General features: G+C 35.9%; 1 protein-coding gene across 2 annotated transcripts in view; it reads right to left on the bottom strand.

The window, feature by feature from the left end:
* The window catches only part of LOC136562576 (cadherin-12), a 527,265-nt gene that overhangs the window by 210,208 nt on the left and 300,738 nt on the right, over positions 1–16,319 (bottom strand). For both annotated transcript variants that reach the window (XM_066559495.1, XM_066559505.1), the window contains exon 2: positions 12,024–12,160. The gene's annotated coding sequence lies outside the window, so the exon portion shown is untranslated. The remainder of the gene's footprint in view (positions 1–12,023; positions 12,161–16,319) is intronic.

The following is a 16,319-nucleotide window of genomic DNA, read 5'->3' as shown; positions in this document are numbered from 1 at the left end:
TTCCTTGCATTTACCCATTATATGGGTAAATATACATATTATAAAGATAGATATGTACATATATATATTATTACCCTCTATAACAGCTACACAGGAAGAGAAACCATACACAAGAATGAACAAATTTTTTTAAGAACACTATGTGAACCCACTTGGATAGAGTTTAATATAGAAGATCTTTAAGATGAGCTGATCTGACATATCCTCTTTTATTCCTTTGACTTGGTGTCTGTTCTAAAGTGGGTGCTGAGGGGTAACTGTCAAGCACAGGAATAGGAAAGGAGGACTCTTTTAAGCAGGAAGCCTGCCTGTCCTGAGAAAATGGCAACAGTAGTACTTGGAAAGAATAGTGGATCATCTGATTTTATAGAGAAGAAATAACAGGAAATGAACAATTAAAAATTGAAAATGATTATGTAATGTCTAATCAGAACCTGAGGGGCACACAAAGTGTGTAAAGACTGGATGAATATGCCAACATCCCATTGCATTAACTTTAAACAATGGTCTGACAGTAATATACAAAACCAAGATGCTCAGGCATGTGCATGCTCACAGAAATACCACTTCCTTTTCTCAGGCATTATATTTACTGACATATACACACAATAGGAACTCTCTTGTTCTAGATAGTAAAAACCAACACTGGTTGAATTTTCATTCTTTGGTATTAGGAAGACTGAGAACAATAGAGATGAAACATTATAGCTGCATGGGAATATTAATAAAAATCATAATTTATAAGTACATATTAACTGCTGTTTAATCAAGTGCATCCAGTTATGGAAGGAGGGAAAATTTGTTGGAGACAGGCTCTCTTGAACTAATCATTTATGTTTGCTGGTCTCCTTCAGGTGTTTAGAAGATATTATTTGCACAGATATCTGAACTTGCTTTAAAGGGCATTTCAGGAACATATTCATCAGGAAAATCAAAGAAACAAGAAAAAGGAAGGAGAAGTAGTTCACGAATTGTTTCAAAGGACCCTAAGTGTTAAATGGTAGCAGCCAGTAGCAGCTCAGCCTCCCCTAAGCCATCAGCAGTTCAGTTCCCCTGAGGCAGGAGAATGAGCAAAGGCTGTAATTACTGTCTACCACTGTTATTGAAAATAAATATAGTGCATCCATATTCAAGAAGATACATAGCCTCAATTCCTCTTCTCCCACCAAATCCTTAATCCAAACTAAGAATGCTCCTATTTATGCCTATGATAATCCCTAGAATTAGTATCTGACATTATGGCAATTTGTGATCACAAGCCAATCTCTTGTAAAAATATGAGTTAGGTCCTGAGACAGTGACTCATTAGTTCCTTAGGAACAGGAAAGGGAAAATGATGTTAAGGACCTGTGGAGGGAAACATGACTCCCAGAAAACAGTGGTTAGTACATTAACCCACTAACCATGGTTTGCTGGGTTGGGATAAATGAAAAAAGGAAACAGTCTCTTGACTTTTATGTTGGGCAGATGGACAACTCTCCAAAAGCCGGAAACAGATCTCTTTGTGGGCAACGTGTGTGGGGAAAATGAGACAAACCAAGTTTGTCTTTTTTATTTTATTCTTTTTTAATTTTTTTTTTGTTTTATTTAAAGGCAAAGGAGTTTTGGCAGAGAACAACAACAATTTCAGTACTGTATTGAGTCGAGGTGAGCCAGAGTTCATTTTCCCACAGCAGCCATCACATGTTGTACTCTGCATTGGTAGCTGGAAAGGTGTTGATAATACACCAGATCTTTGGGTACTGCTGTCTCTCACCATTCCCCACATCAAGGGGCTGGGGGGGGACGGACAAGATCCTGGGATGGCACACAACCAGGCCAGCTGACACAAAATAACCAAAGGGATATTCCATATCATATAACATCTACTCAGATATAAAAGCTAAAGAAAGGAGGAGAAAGGGAGGGGCATTTATAATTTACAATATTTGCTTTCCAGAGCAACCACTACATTGAAAGTGGCCTGAACATCACTTGCTGACAATAAGTAGAGACTAAACTTTTTCTTTTGTTGTGCACATGCAAACTTTCACTTTTGTTTTAGCAAACTGCCTTATCTCAACCCACAAGTTGTTTTTTATCTTATTTTCTCTTCACTGTCCAGCTGGGGAGTAATAGTGCTATTTGGAGGGCACTTGGAATCCAGCCAAGGTCAACCCGCCAAAAGTACTTATAAACTTCAATTTGTCCAAGACAAAAAGCTCAGCAGCTCTTGATAGCATCACATAAATAATCACACTCTCACCTAATCTCAGTCAGAGATGCTGCACTGTCACACACTTGGCACTTTGGTTTAATGACTGAAGCAGGATCTTGTCTATTACTCAACATCCTAGCCACTGAATGACACTTCAATCCCAGACATCAGGGTACAGTAGAAATCATGACTTAATTGTTCTAAGACTCTGTTTTGATATTCCATGAAACTTCAAAGCTCTCATGAGTGCTTATCAAGCCTACCCGCTCAGTTAGATTTTCTAATTCTATCAATCATATCCAGTGTGCTTCACAGCCATAGCCTGAGCCAGCTCCTGATGAAATAATAAAAGGTTAAATTCATTTTCCATCCATGTTGACTCTTCTGAATTTTGCCTGCTCTGTAAAACACAGCTTACCAGATGCTGCTGTAGGTTTTTATCTATGTGGCAATGTACTGAGCAGACTCTAAAATTTCTTTCACTTGTGGGGCTGGTAAACATGATAGATAACCCTTTTAATGAAATTAAAACTAGGTTATAGTACCTTAGCAGTGCTCCTTTCACAATACCTTCCATAAAACATAGTTTAATGCCTCAAAGAGGGATGAATAAGATTATCCAATTACAAAACCCTTGCAAATGATTATCAAATAACAGCTGGTTTCACAGAGAGCTTCAGGATTTTTACAATTTTAGAATATCAAATTCCAACATACATAGGATTATACTCTCATAAAGAATTACAAAGTGGTATTTCAAATGATTACTTAGAATTAGTTTTCATTTCTGGGGCTGTGTTTTGCTTCAGTAATAGAGCAATAGAATTTTGCATAATAAAGAAAATACACATTATGTATTTCATTTGTATTCCTAATTATTTTCAGAATAAAAAAAAAATATTTAAAAATATTTTGAAAGTCATTAAAGAGAAAAAAACTATTTAATACTAAAAAAACCCTCAATGTCTTATTAGGGATTTGCAAATAAACTAAAAATAGAACAATAATTTTGATTACTAATACTTTCCTTTTTTGACAGAAAGTGTCTCTCTATTTACTTGTATTACATTTTGCCTTCCATCCTACTCACAACATTCATCTTGGTGTTATGGCACTCTTTGCCTTTTCAAATGTTTGCCTTCAGGGGTATTGATGCTACTAAAGAGCACCTATTTCATAGATCTGCATTAAAAATCACTTCTTTTCCTGACAAGCTATTTAAAACATCACATTTATGCCTTATGAAGTGTGCTTTAAAAAAAAATATATCCACGTATCCCATGAAAACTAAACCCATTTGACCCAAGTGTTGTTTCTTTGCAAGAAAGACAATTTTCTAGGAGATTAGCACTAAAGGGGTATGAAGTCAACATTTCCCAAAACAAATACTGTTGTTTATTTTTACTGGGGAGGGAGAGATATCCTATCACAGACTTCAGAAGAAAGACTCCTAAAATGGCTAGTTTAACTATGGTAATCAATAATATCAGATCATTTTTCTTCAAAATTAAAATCTGAAAACAAGATGAGCAGGTAAGCTGCACAACACGCATAGATATAACCTCCAGCACCTGCATCTTTAAAAATTTTAAATGGCACAAGACCTCTACTTCCTTAATCATTTTTGCACACGACATACAGACACAAAGAGGCAGAGAGTCAAAAATTACCCCAAACATCCCAAAGTATACTTTGAAATGATAAGAAATTATTTCTCTGCCATGATATTTGTCCAAAGAGAACCTAAAGAACAGCTGGTAGAAAAAGAAATGTCTGATACACCTAAACACTGCATTCAAATCATTTCATATAGATCCACTTGTGTTTTGGCTGGTAGAACCTGCATTATTAGAAACAACTGAGGTAGGGTGCATGGTAACCAGCTCCAGCTGCTCTACATCAAATAACGGAGATAATATCAAGTTAGATTTATTAAATCTCAGCTGTTAGTTAAAATCATCATCTGTCACTAGGTGCGTGAACACGAACACCATTCATGCCTTGACTGGACAGAAGACACATTTAGAAATAGTTTTGAGACCTTCCACTCAAGACAAAATTTAAACATAGCACCTTGCTATTTTTACCTGAATTAGCATCCCTAGGCGTGTACTATAATAAGGATTGTATAGCCACTAGGTAATGAGAAGGGAATGATAATTCTGGTAGTTCAGCAACCCCCTTCAAATACTTCTATTTGAAGTATTCATGCTCTTTGATCACAAATAGGGCAAAAAATGTCATACAATTATTACAGAAAAAGTGAGTTGATTAAAAAAGAGTGACCTTTAGAAAACATTTGCAAAAAATGACCACTGTTTGTTGAAAGACAGTGCTCCAGGCAGTTCCAGGAAAAATTAAAAAAAAAAAGTCAAACCAAATAAACAAACAAACCCACCCACTTTAAATAACAGGCTTGGAGAAAAATACTTCTACCAGACCAAAAATACCCCAAACCAAATTAAATAAACAAAAAAATTTGGCTACTTTGTAATATTTCCTGTGGGATTTTTTGGGATGGTATTTCTGTTGTGGGTTTTTCGTTTATTTGTTTTGTTGCGTTGGGGTTTTTTCTGTTAGTTCTTTTGGGGGGTATTTTTGGTGTTTTTTTTCTTTGAGTTTTTGTTTGTTTGTTGTTGTTGTTCTCTTGTTTTTTGTTTTTTTTCTCTTTAACTGCTAAAATCATTCAATTTCTTGCCCTGTTGACTCTGCTCCATCCTGCCATACATAGTATCTTGTCTACCTAGCCTAGGACTCACATCCTTGGCTGCTGGAACACAAATATGTCCTTGACAGATAAATTTTGGCTCTCAGGGTGAGAAAGAATGACAGGCAATGGCTATGTGCTGCATCTGATGGGTAACACAGAGTGGGATTGAAGTCCATTGATGCACCTGAAATAGTTGCTTAGCATTCTGCGCATTAACAAAGGACATTTGCAAATAATAATAAAAAGAGGATGATAGGGACAAGATAAGGAGACACGAGGACAAACATGAAGAAAGTGATAGCGTCTGAAAATTTTATTAGATTTATATGCAGTGAGGACCAAAAAAATGGGACAGCAATTTTTACACTGAATCACAAAAACATCAGAGTCAAGTGATGCTCTTTAATAAGCATTTTAATTAGCAAACTAGCACTCAAATTAATTTGAGTGTTTTCCTTATCAGCACTTACCTTTTCAACACCACCTCTCACACTCTGTATTTATTCTGACATGTACTCATTCAAATAGAAGCCATGTATATCACGTTTTCTCACTTTATTTTTTTGACACATTCTCTTTCAAGTAGCAGTTCAGAGAAGGAGGGGCCAAATTACAAAAAGCTCTGGTTTATAGAGTATCTGAGTGTCAGAAGATCTAGGAGGTCAGATTTTAAAAACAACAAATCAAAAACCAGCAGGTTATTTCATTATGAAAATATGAAACAGCTCTACTGAGAGATCTGCTCATCAGTCAGAACCTTTATTGAAAGGCATAGAGCTACTTTTTTCCTTCTTTTAACAATGTAAATCAGGACTTCTATAACATCTGTTCTATAACATCTGTGTAGATCTATCTCACTGGAAATGTTAACTTATGGCCAAAATTATTACTACTTATAGTAATAGTAAAGGAATAAAGGAATAAAACGTGCTCCTTGTGACAGTAAATGAAACTTTTTAAGATATATAGTTATATATTTAAAATTATGGCAAACAAGTACCATGAACACTATTAATATTTTAGAGAGTATTGAAAAGACACTTAACAAGCAGACATACAAGGCTCCTAAATGGAAAGACAATGGCTTTTCATTTTGTTATATAATTATTACTCCAGTTTAATGAATGAAATATTACTTGAACTAGAAGAGGTTTTTATAGAAAGCTTGTTGCAATAAATTTGAATGAACTCAGATTTGGCAGAATGGTTTCATCATCGAATACTTTCTAGCAGAAGTATTGTGCAAAATTCTGCTCAGACTGTTCAAGACAATGAAAATCTAGTAAAGAAATACTAGTTTCTAACTTTTCTTCATGCTACAATTAGTCTTAGAAATCTGTAATTAAATTTTCCATTTAACAATATGGTTTTTATTTTCAGCATTTTCTTAAATAGGAAAAATGAACAATGGAATTTAGTCTTTTTTTTTTTTTTTTAGATTATGCATTAAACTTAGTATAAAGCAGATACATGAAAGTGTGCAACACACACACAGAGCCAGTATGCCTGAGGATAAAATGCCAATAAGGTTCTTAATAAATGTACTTTGTGATCTTCATACTTGGCTTTTAAGAGAGCTGCTTAAACTATCACCTTAGCTCCACATACAGAAATGCTGCAAAATGATTAACTAACTAACTAGATAAGTGGTCCAAGGGGACTACAGAACAAACAAGGAAAAGGGAAAGGAAGTCAGAATCTAGATCTCCAGTTCAAGCCAAGTCCTGTGGGTAGTATTTGAACTCCATAAACAAACCAAAATTTTTGTGAAATTAATAAATGGCCTGCATTTACAATTATACTTAGCACCTGCTGGTAGCCTTCAGAGTACAGCAGGCAGGAGCCTACCTAATTCTTACAGACTCTAGGTCAAATGACTCAGTTGAAAAAACTGGATGATGGGATCAATGCAAGAGTACATTGCTGATCAAGAAATGCCAAAAGTCATGTATGTTTTCTGAAAAAGGAATGAGTTTGCTTACCTATTTACCTTTAGTGGAAAAAAAATTGTTTCAAACATTTTACTAATCAAGTCAGTCACTATGGTATTTTGTAAGTGTACTTGGTGTGCTGGACAAAGTATTAATGCAGTCAGTGAGTAAATGCATCCGTGAAAAGAGTAATAAATCTGGCCTAAATGTGGAAACAAAAACTATTTATCCAAGTCATTTAACTGAATATTTATCATCAGTTTTGGAGACTGTTCCAAATATACTGTACTCTGAAAGTTGACAGAGCACATAATTCTGGTACCCAAATACACAACTTTTAAACTTACATGGTAGACAGAATTTCGCTTCAACAATTTCTTATTTTTAATCTCAGACATCTACTTTCTTGTGAATATCTTGATAAAGGTTTGCATCTGAGCTGTGGTTCCAGGTCTGGGCCATTCAGTACAAGAGTACAGAGATGGACTTCAGCACCCACAGACCCCCAAATCCCACTCTGCTGCAACACAGGACAGTAAACAAAGCTTACATCATATATATCCTAACCAATGCAGTCATTGCCTTAAAAAATATTGACAGCTGAGACATCTGCAGCAGAAAGATGGTACTCCAGCCCAGGACTGTCTGGTGTACATCTGCAAATCTGATCTTTACAGGAAGACTCTTCACCCTCAAATCTGAAGTGATACAGTTGACAGAAACTGAACCACAGCTGCTCCTAAAATAATCTGACCAAGTCTCATGATGTGAACTCTCTTAGTTTCCATCTGGTGGTTAGAAGAGAATCTTTAAACAATCCATTGCAATATTACCATTGTAAAACCTGACCTCTGCTAAATACAAATTCCAGTAATCAATATGGTGAAGTAGGTTTGTATTTCATTTCAATGTAGAATTTTTCTACCTGGAAATATTTTTCCCCACTCAAATCACCAGGCTTGAAGGTTCAACAAGAAAGGAGACTGAAGTTTTGTTCCTCCCAAAAGAGGGACAATCCTCAAAACCTTGCTACAAAGTAATTACCTGAACAAATATTCCGTGACACATGCCAGTAAGTTACACCTCTACAAAACAACTGGGCCTTTGTGAAAGGTTCTGTTAATACAAAAGAAGGTAGTGCTTGAAAGTCATTCTTTAACATGCTACATTACCTTAACTATGACAAACCACAATAAAAAGAGAAGCCAAGAAAAAGTAGTAGCAAAGACTAGATTAGCCTCTATATCCACTTAGGAGATGCAGCTTTCGCAGTGGCTTGAAAATAGCAACCACTAAAAATATGCTCAAAGTTACTCATTTAAAAACATAATATATACATTTTAATCTCTGCTTATTTTTAACTGTAATGTATGCTTTTGCAAAAACAATGTCATACTGAGGCAGATGACTTAAACTTTGCATCGTTTTTATGACCAGTGAAGAGCAGGAGATTTCTGCAGTCTAGAAACACACATAGGCTTCAAAGCTGGAAGCAGAACCACATCTTACTGTTCTAGCTACTTACTGTACAGTGAGATACAGCCCCTGACCCAAAGATTGTACAATCAAAAACAATTAAAAACTAGAGAAAAGGGGGATGAAGAGCTGGTAGAGTTGTTGGAACACACACACATCCCATTCTTGTGAGCACTGAAGCGTCTCCAGTGGGATTTTCATTTCAATTAAAAACGCAAAATTTAGACAAATGGCCCAAGTGTAAAAAGTGATGTCCCTGCAGCATCAAAGAAAGGAGAAGAATCATGGTAAGTGAAGAGGAGGAAAGAATGAGGGAATGCTAAGAGGAAAAGAATAAAGGTAAACATATATCATTAGGAAGAAAGTGAGACTTTACAAAGAGGAAGATGTTACCCTGAGGTGCAAGAACAAGTGTCCAGAAAATAGATTATGAAAACAATAATGAAAGAGAGATAAGAGTCTGGTGGGACACAATGGTCTTGCTAGGAAAGCTGATGTTAGTTTCATAACCTATGTAAATATCACAGGGTTAAAAAGTCTCCTTTTCAGGTAAAGCAATTTCCCAATTTATCTTCAAGAAGTGAAACTGTGGAAAATCATTAACCCCATACTCTTGAAATTATATATAATTTAGGATAATATATCTCTTTTACATTACCTGGATTATGAACTATAGTCATTAAACCTGTTTCCTCTTTCACATGTCACTATCCCTGTTTTAGCAGGACAGTTCCTCACTGGTTTGTGGTTGGTTTCATGTCAGTTTTCATAGAACTCCCTTTCCTTTACCCATTTCCAAGCCTCATTTTAATGAATCTCCCTAAAATCTCATAAAACATTAAAGCATTAGTATCAAACACTAATTTTCAATGGAGTTGGGCTAGATAGTAATCGTACTCTGCTGTCAGTAATAAGGAGATGTAGCTTGAGGCAAAAAAATTAACACCGACCTCATTCAAAGAACTTGAAATATTTGAAATAAAGTTGAACTCTTCATATAGATATATATTTAACAGTATTTGATACAGCCTTAGAGTAAAAACAACTTCAAGAGAGGGAACTAGGCTATACTGCAATCTGTCTGCCTGTGTTTAACAAGTCTGAAAAGCTTCAGTAAGTCAGATGCCCCAATTTATTTGCTTAATGAGAGTAATATTATTTCCCCATATTGCTGAGGTCACTTTTAGGATCATTACTATGTATGAAGAGGCTCACAAGCCACCAATAGAAAAGATCAGGAAGTAATTATAGAATTACTGTTGGTTTTTAAGAAAACATGAGAAAAGCAAGCATTTCCCTGTGTTAGGTAAACTGTCATGTCATAAAACCTCTGAGGCTGGCACACTGGAAAGTAAGCACTTCACTTACAAGCAGATAGCACATGTGATCTTGTAAAATAATAATAGAGATGTATTTGTAAGACTTGTTTAGAAAGGCACAGACATATTGCCATGAAAGTGTGATTTATTTCTTTTTTACTTACAGCAACAGCTTTGTGAAACAAAAGGAGAACAAAGCCATCACATCAAACAATGTTTGTAGTCAGATCTTGTGAAAGACCGGAAGGGAACTTCCTGCTATTTGTATGTAACTTAGATGTTTCCAACTGCAACTGGTTTACGCTTGATTTTTTTTTCCTTGCAGTGTATTAAGTTATTGTATTTTTATTTTTTTAATAACGAATACTCTGATGTATATGAATGAATACTATGCTGAAAAAACATTGATTAGTTGTGAAAGAAAAAAAGTGAAGACATATACAGTGCATTCTTATATGTGCATTGAAATACTTCTACCCTGGTCAAGACTTGCATCTCTGGGTGGAAGAAGCACTCAGGCATTTAGTAAATGTCATATAAACATAACATGAAATATGAAGTGAGCCATATGCTACACCAAAATGAGGATCAGTGCATGTACTTCCAAAATCAGCTTCCTTTCCTTGACAACTGTATTATAAAAAATACTACTTTGCAGAACAATTTTCAAGGAGAATATAGAGAAAGACAGTTAAAACTGTCAGTATTCTTCGAACATCCCCCCAAAGCCTCAGGTCATTTCCCCCTATGCTAATGTTTTTTGCAAGAAAGACAACTTGGTATTTTTCACTGAAAAGGTTAATGGAGTAAGTAACCTGCAGGTAACCAACATTTGCTGGAATTGTTCCTTTTTTCCTTTTCTTTTTTTTTCTTTTGTTTTGGTTTTTTTTTTGTTTTTTTTTTGTTTGTTTGTTTTCCTTTTGTTTTGGGAGCAAGGGGGGGGGCAGAGGGGCAGGTGGTGATGTGGAGAGGAGGAGTGGGGCAGGGCAGAGGCTTGAGAAGTATATGTCTATATTGATTAGCTGAGTTTTTAATGCAGGATATAGTGCTATGAATTGTATTTCCAACAATAAACAATAATCAACAATAGAGATCTTTAACGACAATAAACAGCATTGGCTGAAAACAACCAGTGCAATAAATTTGCACTTTTGTAAACTGCCTAGAAGTTATACATCTGTCAAAGCTATGAAGATTTGAAATCACTTAACTTTCCCTTAATTCTTTCTTTCTATTATGATTGAGTTTTAAACAAAACGTGTTAACTTTTAAGGGCAACAGAGAGAACTGACATTTTCAATACAACAGATCTTAATTTCATCCCTTACAGTATTAAAAAGTTTGGCCTCTTTACACACTCCTTAATTACATCCCCTGATAGCACAGCTATCAAGCATGGACATGACTGAGACTATCCAAGTCAGTTCACTTTAGAAATTTCAGAATAGATAGACCATAGGTACAAAGCTAGCTAACTAACTCCAGGTTGTGTAAAAATCTCTGACATTTTCCTATTATTCTAATCTTTCAAGACAGCCTCGCTCATCTACTGTCTTATTTCCTTACAGATAAAGATCTTCAAGCATCAGTCTGTTTCTTTTGATATGTCTCACTTCCTATCAGCCCATGAAAAAATGCATCCTCTCTCTCCTCAGTCAAACACTGCTCTCACCCCAGAGCAACCAATTTCATTTTCTGGCCACTTGCATTGAACAACATCCCTACTTACTCTTTCCCCCCCAAACAGAGGAGAAATGCTAACCCTACAAAAGCAACTATCCAAATCCTACCAGCCTTCCAAGCATAACATTCCTTCCACATGCCAGTCACAATCTTCAGTCTGACGGCAGCCTGGAAAGCTGCATGCATATTCTTGACTCACATTTCATGAATCCCTTACTGCCTCATTTAAATGCCATGGGACTTTAAAGCCCCGCATCTACGAGTTCCTGCTGGTGAGGGAATGATGCTCCTTATTCAGGATTATGTGTTACCATAATGCACTTTTGCTTTCCAGCTGCTGTGCTTCCTCAAATACATACACAGGGAGGGAAAGTGCACTTGCCTTTCCTCCTCCTGCCTTCTCTCACTCCTGCATGCTTCTAACAATTTTTTTCTTCTTTGTTTGTTGGTTTGGTTTTTTTTTTTTTTTTTTTTTGCAAGCTTCAGAGAATCACAGGATGGGAGAAAAGTGCAGCCATTCATTAGATGCTGCTCAAAACTCGCCTCCGTGCCGAGGGGTGCTGCGGGCTGGGACACTGGGTCCTGCCCCCAGCCCGCTCCCGCGGCGCGGGCTCCCTTGCTGCAGTGCAGGCTGGCACTTCACTCAGCTCCAACTTTCCATGCAGAAATTCGGCACGATGCAGGCAGCCAGATAAAGCAGCACTTACCTTAATTGAAATCTTTTCTCTGGTAATGCTGGAGCATCAGTCCAATCAACAGCGATCGGGGAGAATCTAAGTTTCAATCAACACCCTCCGGGTAGCCGCATGCTGCTCTGCCTTTTTTTCAGTGAACTCCTCACTGTCTGGAGGAGAGAGAGAGAGAGATGAGCTGAAATCCTCAGAGGCTCGTAGGGAGTGAGAGAAGAGGCACCAAAGCAATGTTTCTTAACAGGAGATTCTCAGCCGGCGTGCTCAGGTCTGGAAGATCCTGTAAGTGCTGTGATAGGCTCCTGTCATGTCCCCTGAGCCGTGAGATGATCATTGACCTGATTAGCTCTGAACACTCCCTACATGCAGAGAAAGCGCTGAGAGGATTGGTGGGTCGCAGGGGAATTGGGAAAGGCACCAGGGCCGCTTGGGAATCTTCATTCTTCCAGACTAATGGATGTGCTGCAGCTGAGGCTGTAATTTGTGAGGAGGTTGTGCACAATGTTAACCATCTGAGGACTTAAACAATTGTGCTTTTGCATGCTGTTTCTCAAGGTACACCAGCATTCAACGCGGGGTAGAGCTGAGTGATTGGAGGCTGATGTAGCCATTTCGTAATACAAGGCTCACTGTATGAGATGTTCTTTAAGCTCAGAGATAAAGTGGATCCATACATTTGTCCCTGACCCCAGAGACAATAGCAGTTAATGGGAAGAATAAGTGAAATTAGCATGGTGGGCTCATGTTAGCCCCCAGATGGCAATCAGTCAGCATGGAAAGAAAAAGAAAAGAGCAACAAAACCCAAGCAAACTAGAATTATTTAACAAGTGCATACGGCAATTTAAATAAAATGTGGAGAAAGAATTTCAAATTAGTACAGAAAGGACTTTTCAACATGGAGATAAATCAGTAGAAAAGCACAACAATAGAGCAATGCAAGTTCTTCCCTCTCACAGCAGAAGGGAAAACCCAACAAGGAATGCATTTAAAGGATCTAATTTGCCTTTCACTTGCACTGATACAAATAAATCTATTAAAGATGACAGTTTAAATTTAGATCAGGATAAAAAAAAAAGCGGAGTGAAAGAAGAATGAGGTGTATTCATTACTTGTTTTTGGTTCGAGGGTATTATGGAAACTAGATTTCAGTGTACCAAGTATTCAGGCTTGCATGGTCAAATGAGTCAAGTCAAAGTATGTCAACTTTTATGGCTGCTCTCATCTGCTCATCTGTTTTCCTGTTCTTGGACGATAATTATGGCACTAAGCAGTTGACTCCATTTTACATTCAGATTTATCTATGGAAATACCAGCTTGTAAGTAAGAATAATTTTGTTCACAGAATAATATATTTAGTATTGATGATCTGGAGCACCAATATAAAATGGAAAATTGATATTTTTATAGCAACTAATGAAGAAGATTTAGAACCTATAATAGCAATGCTAGTTCATATGTAGTTACCATAAGTTACTCTATGAATGCTGAAATAAAGTTAGTCATAAACTTATATTGAAATTCTTAATGAAATTTATTTACTTTGGGTCTACTCATATATTTTTCTGGTAAATTTGTGTAATTGTGTTTTAGTAGGAAAAGCAGTAATGAAAGCAATTTTGAAGTTGTTAAGTGGCAGAGAAAATGGATTAAATGTTTACTTTCTGAAGGCATTCACATCAGAAAGCTCATTATTACAGAGAAAAGAGTGTCATGTGATTTAGATCACACAGAAGTAACCATGGAAGTTTGAATCACCAATTTATTTAGCAAGATGGAAAACAAAGATTTTTCACCCTGGCTTTAATGCCTGAGAAACAGGAAATAAATCTAAGTGCCCCATATTTCCACTAGACAATCAGTAGGAACATATCAATTTTTCTACCCTAGCAGTGTTAACAATATAATTTTCAGGTTCCTCCTCTGGAAGTGACACTCTCCACTGAAAAGTGCCTCAATGTGCAAAATCTGGATTATAAGATTGGCAATATTTTATATTCAGACAGCAAAGTTTTTAGAATGTAGGTTACTTTTTTTTTTTTTTAATTTCTTGAATGCCTATCACCCAGGGATTCATGTCTGCCCTGGGACTAACGGTAAAAAAAGGTAATAATTAATCAACTAATTAATCAAATAAGAAGCCTTTTATACATGTTAATATGAAACATGTTAATATTGAGTAAAGGGTTTTATGTGTCAGGACTAAGATGATTTCCTGTTACAACCCCCACTGAAAAAGAGGCTCTTCTCCTTACCTATACATTTGTACCAGTGAAAGGGTGGAAGTCATCCCAAAGCTTACAACCTTATCTGTTCTGACATGGCATCCCTCATGAAACATGTAATCCACAGACACGTGTTGTATTATTAATGATTTTAAATACAATTAAAGAAATTAAATATGAAAAAGACCTTATTAAGACAATTTATTTGCTACTCCTGTAAGCTTCCAATTTCAGGTTTCATGCTGCTTTGTTTAATTGAATCTTAGCTCCCACCAGCCCTAGAAATTTCAACACTTCCCTTAAACTGCTGTTCCAGCCTATGAGATCTCCATAACAAGAATTCTTTTCCATTTATTACTTTTCAAACATCTTTCAACAGTTTTATAAAAAAAAAAAAAGTTCTAATAAATAAATGGTAATCATTTAAATGGTAATCATTCACATTCAATGGTCAGACTGTCTTTTTAAGGTTTAAAGGTCAACATTCATCAGAAGTTCATTGTACAAAACTGAATTATTTTAATTGTTTCTCACCACAAGTGAAGGTCTGGGGAAAAAATAACAGCAGATCCAGAGAAGGGACTGAAGCATGAAGGAAAAAACCTGAAGTGACAACATGATTTCAGTTTGTGCAGAAACAACTGGGACTTACTGTAGTCTTGGACTATTAGGTAAGACACTAGCATTTTAAATTTCGTGTTAACAAAAGAAAACAATAATTTGACTCACTCATGAATCTTGCTATAGTCAAAGTAACAGAAGCAAAGTCTGGCGCCTTGGGTCCTATTCCCAATCCTAAATATAACTTAAAATTTCGAATTCAGTTCCTATGAGTCATCTCAATAAAGGGACAGAGGTTTTTCTGCACAAGAAAAGTAATATGTCTTCAATAGGAAATTATACAGAACCATATAGAGATTAAAAAATTTAGGCACCCTTCTCAGCACATCATTCTTACAGAAAGGGGGCAGTATACTAAAGCACTAAAAAAATAAAATAAAATTCTGTGTAATCTCTAATTAATCTTTTGAATTCACTGCCCCAAGCCATGATTATAAGAAAGAATTAATATGAATGTGTGAGAGTATTTTGAAATCATAACAGGATCTAAAATGATTACACAATAATACTTTCTCTGTTCAGTATTATTCCTCAATGCAAAGCAAAAATATTTTTTCATGGGAAAGACAGGTTACTAGTCATGGGGAAAAGAATCACTGTCCAACTAATGATTTAGCAGCAAAATTTAAAAGACTTTTACAATATCATTGAATAAACCATAGTTTTTTACTGTCAAAGGCCATTAGATATTTGTGCTTCCCTAAAAGATTTTTTTTTAAAGATGAGTAGCATATTTAAAAAAGCTGTATTTCCAAACTTGATGATTTGATTAGATTGAATGCCAAAATAAATACAGAAAGCTGTACTAGTGTAAGTTTCTTAATATTCTTGTAAAGACCTTTGGTTCACAGACACAAACTACTTCAGCTCAATACCTTATCATGCATCAATGTAAAGTCAATATCAAATAAAAGGCCATAGAAGAACACTAAGAAAAGTGCTATTACAGTCACAACTTTACTGCTGGCCCAAATCCCACACAGAGTCCATCGTGTCAGCTCTGCTGATTCTCAGGAATAGAAAGGAGTAGAAGCAAATAGTGTCTATGTCCATGTCAACACACAGAATTATTCTTCTCCTACATTTAAAAAGATCCTTTGGTATGAATAAAGAAAAATGCTATACAGGATGCACTTAGAGTGTTGATTTTCTGAGTATAATCTTCTTTTCTAATAAGTAAATAACAAAAAAGAAGTATTGTCTGCTTCATTTTGGCTGGAAACACAGAAACTGGAAATAAGGTGTGTGAGTACTCTAGGAAAGCAACAAACCCAGCATTATATTAAGTATATTTTTATACTTAATATAGAAAATATTAAGTAAAAATATATTTATGCTTCATTTCTTCAGAGAAAAATATAAATAATAAACCACTTTAAGACATTAAAAATGCTCCACAGAAAAGTATTTGAGCCATTCAAACTTTCACAACCGTATTTTCCATATTTTGGCAACCAGTTTTTTCCCATG

This window comes from Molothrus aeneus, chromosome 1 (assembly GCF_037042795.1).
Source record: "Molothrus aeneus isolate 106 chromosome 1, BPBGC_Maene_1.0, whole genome shotgun sequence".
Lineage (NCBI taxonomy): Eukaryota > Metazoa > Chordata > Aves > Passeriformes > Icteridae > Molothrus > Molothrus aeneus.
This window is presented reverse-complemented; position numbering and strand designations above follow the sequence as displayed.